The sequence below is a fragment of the Sorex araneus genome, chromosome 3 (genome assembly GCF_027595985.1).
Source record: "Sorex araneus isolate mSorAra2 chromosome 3, mSorAra2.pri, whole genome shotgun sequence".
Taxonomy (NCBI): domain Eukaryota; kingdom Metazoa; phylum Chordata; class Mammalia; order Eulipotyphla; family Soricidae; genus Sorex; species Sorex araneus.
The window spans coordinates 143,771,884-143,778,764 of NC_073304.1; the positions used below are offsets into that span (position 1 = coordinate 143,771,884).

General features: G+C 40.6%; 1 pseudogene; it reads right to left on the reverse strand.

Moving 5' to 3' along the window:
- Nucleotides 1-333: 333 nt before the first annotated feature.
- On the reverse strand, nucleotides 334-1,194 carry LOC101536959 (hydroxymethylglutaryl-CoA lyase, mitochondrial-like; annotated as a pseudogene).
- Between the last annotated feature and the right edge of the window lie 5,687 nt (nucleotides 1,195-6,881).

A 6,881-nucleotide genomic window follows, 5' to 3' on the forward strand; every position in this document is an offset into this window, starting at 1 on the left:
CCAAGACCACAGCTGAACTGTGAAGCCAACTACAAGATTACATCCACACAGAGACTTGGTCCACTGGAGACCAGAGCTAGGGAATTGATCCCCAAGTGCCTCAGACACTCTGCTATGCTCCTGAGACTGCAGCCTCTCACACACAGGTCTTGGAGGAGGGCCTACTGCTCCGCTCCTCTCTGCCAGGAGAGACCTGTGTGCAGAGCTGGCTGTGAGGCACCGCGAGCTCTTTTCATTTCATTCCCTCTTCACTTGCCATCTGCGAATTATCAGTGCTGTGTCCTTATGCCCACAGTCCCCAGGGCTTGTGGGGTGGAGTGGGGTGCAAGCGACTCACAGTTTACAGGTAGTTTGAGACACTTTGGAGCTGGTTTTTCTGTTCAAGGCTTGACAAATAAAGTTTCCAACTTCTTGGAGCTTCTGGAAGTTCACACCCGTTTGAATACCCAAGCCAATGAGCATGTAGACAAGGTCCTTGGTGGCCAAGTTTCCTGAAGCCCCTTGTGCATGTGGGCAGCCTCCAAGTCCAGCTACAGAAGAGTCCACAACAGTCACACCCTTCTGCAGGGCCATCAAGGTGTTGGCCAGGACCTGGCCATAGATATCATGGCAGTGGACAGCAAGGGCAGTCACTGGCACTTCTTCCATGACAGGAGACAGCATGTTCTTCATGATGCCAGGCATGCTGATAGGGTCTCCCAGGAATATCTCATAGCAGCCCATTGAGTACAACTTCTTGGAGACCTCAGCTATTTTAGCGGGGAGATCTTCCCTTCATGGGGGCATCCAAGCATGTTGGAGGCATAACTGCGCAAGGGATATTGGCTGCCTGAGCTGCTTTCAGTACTTCATCGAACCGCTGCAAACTCTCATCAATGGAGCAGTTGATGTTCTTAGTGAAGAGCTCTGAGACAGCTCCAAAGATGCTCACTTCCTTGGCTCCAGCAGCAACTGCCACCTGGAAGCCTTTGAAATTTGGGGTCAGGACTGGGTAATTGATGCCAGGAAATTTCTAGATGTCCTTCAAGACTTCAGTATGGTCAGCCATCTGAGGCACCCACTTGGGAGACACAAAGCTGTGGCTTCTGAAACAGGGAGTCCAGCTTCAGAAAGCATGACTGTAAGCTTGATTTTCACTGCAGTAGGTACAATATTCTTTTTATTTTGTAGTCCATCTTGGGGACCAACTTCCACAACTTTTCACCTGGCTGGGAAAAGCACTCATAGATGAAGTGTTGATGATTCTTGCCTGAAGAAGTGTCCAGTGTCTCCTCCCAGTGAGCAGCTGCCGACCCAACTGTCAGGGTGTCAGCCTGGCACTTACAGCCCAGAGGGACTCAAGCCTGCCAGCCTCCGTGGCAGCGCTTTCCTCGCAGTTGCCATCTTGCCCCAGCTTTCAAGCATATATTATTTTATTTATATTAATTAATTTATTTTAATTTTATTGAATCACTGTGAGATAGTTACAAGCTTTCATGTTTGGGTTATATTATTTTAAATTAATGTTTTTGTGTTTGGAGCATAGATGCCAAAGTGTTGTCAGTGGGTTGTATGGTAGTTCTATTATTTTAAAAGAATTCTCTGTATTGCTTGCCAAGAAGTTGAATCAGGTGTTATTTCCATCAACAGTTGATAAGGGTTTCCTTTTGACCACAAATCCAGCACTAAGATTTTAGAGTTTTTAATATATGGCATTTCCACTGTTCTGAGATGACATCTCATCTCATTATTATTTGGGTTTTCATTTCCCTAATCATGGGTGATCATGAGCACTTTTTCATATATTTATTGGCTATCCATATGTATTCCTTGGGGAAGTATCTTCTTACCTCCTTTCCCCATTTAAAAATATTATTTTAAAAGTTTTTCACAATAATTTATTACATTAAATATACCAACACCAACCCCACTACCATTACACCTTCCCATCACCACTATTTTAAATCTTCCCAATTACCACCCATGCCTGCCCCAATAGCAGGAACTAAATAATTTATTTTGTATTGCTTGTTACAATACTTGTAACCTACTTCTCCCTCTGGGAAAAACTAGCAAGCTACTGAGAGTTTCCTGCCCACATGGGACAGCCTCGCAAACTTCCCATGGTGTATCCATATACTAAAGCCAGTAACAAGCCGGATCTCATTCCCCTGACCCTGAAAGAGCCTCCAGTGTGACATCATCGGCATCATCATTGGGAGGGCCGAGTGGAGAGAGGCTTCTGAAATCTCAGGGATAGAACGAATGGAGAGGTTACTGAGCCCGCTTGAGAAATCTATGATCAATGGGATTTTGTGATTCATGATTCGTGTGATCGCTTGTTACAAATAATTCCCTAAAAATTATCAAAAAAAGGGTTCCTTAGTTTTCTGCAGCAGCCACATCGAATAGCCTAGTTCTCTCTCTTTGAGCACCTGATGAGCTATCGAGAGTTTACTGCTTGCACGGGAGACCCTGGCAAGCTCCCCGTGGTGTATTCATATCCCTAATACAGTAATAGATATATACATACTTCTTGGAGAGCTCGGCAAGCTACCAAGAGTATCCTGCCTACACGGCAGAGCCTGGCAAGCTACCCATGGAGTATTTGATATGCCAAAAACAGTAATGACAGGTCTCATTTCCCTGACCCTGAAAAAGCCTCCAATTTTTGGGAAAGACGAGTAAGGAGAGGCTGCCAAAATCTCAGGGCTGAGTGTAATAGAGACATTACTGGTGCCCGCTCAAGTAAACAGACGAACAACAGGATGACAGTGATAGTGATACAGTGATAGTTTTCTGCAGATTCACTCACGGGTGAGGCTGACCGAGTGTGTGGACAGTGGCCGTGAGTATGACAATTGAATTCTGGAAGTTGTTGACTACCGGGACTGAGTTCCTTGGGGCATGGAGGGGGCCTCTCCTCTGGGGTGCCCAGAATGAAATAGCCTGGCATGGGGTCTGGTAACATGGCTATGATGAATCGTTCGCATCCACGCAGCATCTCACACCTCACACCACTCATATTCCAAGAGTAGTGCACCACGTTTGATAGGGCCTAAAGTTGAAGGCAACCAATCTTAGAGGAAAAAATATTTTTACAGATGTATATATGCATATATATATGTATATAACGGGGTTATTGGTCCCTGGATGAAATACAACAATCTTCACACACCTTTCTGTAAGGAAACTTTTTTGAAGCATTTTCAGTGGTTTATTCGTAACAAACAATACGAAATAAATTATTTTGGTTCTGCTTTGAGGCAGGGGTTGGGGTTCGGGATGGAAACCTTGCCTTATACCATATCTCAGGAGAAAAAATTTAAATTTTTCACCATTCAGTTTAATATTGACTGTGGGTTTATTCTATATGGCTGTTACTATCATCTTATGTTACTTCTACCCCCAATTTTTAGTTTTTTTAATGATAATGAATTTCAGATATTGTCAAAAATTTTCTTTGCATAAATTGATATGATATATGATCTTTATCTTTTCTTTTGTTGTTATGGTGAGTTTTATTAGTTGATTTGCATATATTGAACCATCCTTGTACCACTAGGATGAAATTCACTTGATCATGGTGAATGATATTTTTGATGTGTTGTTGGATTTTGTTCCTTATGATTTTGTTGACAAACATTGCGTTGGTGTTCATCAAATATATCAGTCTATAATTTTATTTTCAGTGTCTTTGTCTCCTTTTGGTATTTGGCTAATATTCTTCAAAGAAGCTATTTAGAAAATTACTGTTTTCACAATATTTTAGAAGAGCTTGAGTTGTATGAGTACTAAGTATATATGTTTTAGTTTTGGTGGAACTCACTAATGAATGCAACTGGACCTAAACTTTATTCTTGGGGAGAATTTAATTAGTTTTGATTTCCTAACTATTAATTGGTCTGTTCTACTTCTCTTGACTCAATCTAGGGTATTAGTATGATTTTAAAAATTCATACATTTGTTTAAGGTCATCAAGCTTGGTGACATAAAATTGTTTAGTAACCTCTTATGACCTTTGCATTTCTGAGCATATGTTGTAATTTATCCCCATCATCTATAATCCTACATATTTAAGTTCTCTGTTTTTCCTTTGTGACTGTAGCTAGAGCTTTGTCAATAATTTTAATTTATCTATTTATTTATTTATTGAATCACCATGTGGAAAGTTATAAAGCTTTCAGGTTTAAGTCTCAGTCATACAATGCTCGAACACCCATCCCTTCACCAGTGCACATATTCCACCACCAAGAATCACAGTATACCTCCCATGCCACCCCCCCATTTCCCCAGTCCCCCACTCCGCCTGTGTAACTGATAAATTTCACTTTACTTTCACTTGACTTTGATTACATTCAGTATTTCAACAAAAAACTCACTATTATTGTTTGGAGTTCCCCCCCCCCCCATAGTCGGACCTGCTGAAAAGGAAGCATTTGATAATTTGTTTTCCATTGCTGAGAATGAAGAGATATGAGGTCGATTGGCCGCAATAGCAGCTGCACGGTTTTGGATTTCTGTATTTTAGTATTTTAGTAACTAAGTCCAGAGAAATTTCTGCCAGAAATTGCATCATTGCAAGCTTGTACCTCTCTCTTACTTTATATTCCACATATGAGTGCAATCTTTCTATGTCTGTCTCTTTTTTTCTGACTCATTTTACTCAACATAATACTTTCCATGTTGATCCACTTATATGAAAATTTCATGACTTCATGTTTTCTGACAGCTGCATAGTATTCTGTTGTGTAGATGTACCAAAGTTTCTTTAACCAGTCATCTGTTTTTGGGCACTCTGGTTGTTAATCATTTTTATTCTTTCATAGAATCAGATTCTGATTTCACTCACCCTTTGTATTGCTTCCTTGTTTTCAGTGTCATTAATTTCCACTCTAATTTTTATTGTCTCCAACTTTTTACTTTGGCATTCACTTTTTCCCCCTTTTTCTAGTCTCTCTAGTTGTGAGGTTAGTCCATTAATTCCAGCTATTTCTTTATTCCTGGCATGAGTTGACAAGCTGTGAACTTTCTTCTTAGTACTGCCTTTGTTGCTTCCCACAGGTTATGGTAGTTTTATGTCTTCATTCTTGTTCGCTTTGAGGAGTATTTTTTGTTTGTTTGTTTTTGTTTTGTTTTGGAGCCACACTCAGGGGTACTCAATGGTTACTCCTGTCTCTGCACTCAAGAATCACTCCAGACTGTGCCCCAGGTAAGCCACTTGTGAGTCAAGAGCCTTTCTTGCTATACTATTTAACCAACCCCCTCTAGGAATTTTATTTCTCCTTCTATTTTCTCTTTGATTCAGTTGTTATTTATTAATTTTTACTTTTGTGGCTTTGTGATGTGAGAAGATCCTTGTATGATTTCTACTTTTGTGATTTTGTGAATACTCAAGTTGTATTCTAGCATGTGATCTATTCTGAAGAATGTTTCATGCACACTGGTGGATAATATATGCATCTGCCAGTATGCATTAATAAATATTATATATATTCTGTTTTATTTGTGGCAGGTCCTGATTATATCTATTAAACTCAGTTCTTTTTTTTTAAATTGAATCACAGTGAGATACAGTTACAAAGCTTTCATGTTTGAGTTTCAGTCATACAATGATCAAGTAACCATCCCTCCACCAGTGCACATTCTCCACCACCAATGTCCCCAGTGTCCCCCCCATCCAACCTCTCTCCCTGCCTCTAGGCAGACAATTTCCCTCATATTCTCTCTCTACTTTTGGGCATTATGGTTTTCAATACAGATACTGAGAGGCTATCACATGTGGTCCTTTGTCTACTTTCAGCACACATCTCCCATCCCGAACAATTCCTTTAACCATCATTGACTTAATGATTCCTTCTCTACTCCAGCTGCCTTCTCCCCCGGTTCATGAGACAGGCTACCAAACATGAAGCAACCTTCCTGGCCCTTGTCTCTATTGTCCTTGGGTATCAGTCTCACATTATGTTATTTTATATTCCACAGTATAAAATAACAGTCTTTCTATGTCTATCCCTCTCTTTCTGGCTCTTTTCACTTTGCATGATACTCTGCAGGACCATCCACTTATAGGCAAATTTCATAACTTCATCTCTTCTAACAGCAGCATAGTATTCCACTGTGTAGATATACCAAAATTTCTTTAACCAGTCGTCTGTTCTAGGGCACTCGGGTTGTTCCCAGATTCTGTTCTGTGCTAGAATGTCATTTTCCAATCATTAAGCATTAATATGATGATGACCAAAGACTAATGATTTCCTCAGGCAGTTTTCAGAGGTCTAATGATATTAGGGATCCCTTTGGATTTTTGTGGTCTTCTGTTGGAACCTTTTGTTGTTGTTGTTGTTGTTGTTGTTGCCTTAGGTACTGTGCTCACCCTTGAAGAGGGGTAGGGCCGACTGGGACACTCTATGTCCAGACAGTATTCTTGCACTGGGGCTGGCAATGCATGGGTGTCTGGGAGAATGCAGGACCTTCACAACTACAGTTTGCTTAGGTCCTACTTTTTTGTTTGTTTTTTTTGGGACACACCTGGTGGTTCTCAGGGCTTACTCTCCTGCCTGTACTCAGGGATCACTTTTGGTAGAGCTGGGAGGATCATATGGGGTTCTGAAAATCATGCCTAGGTAGCTGTGTGCAAGGTAACCTCTGTCCTGTCTCTCTAGCCTCAGGTCATATATTTTAATATGATTTTTCTTTGTTTTTTTTGTGCTTCTAGGCTAAATTCTGAAAATTCAACAGAATGTTGAATATGCAAAGAATGTTTTTTTTTTTTAAATTTATTTATTTTTAATTAGAGAATCACCGTGAGGGTACAGTTACAGATTTATACACTTTTGTGCTTATACTTCCCTCATACAAAGTTTGGAACCCATCCCTTCACCAGTGCCCATTCTCCACCA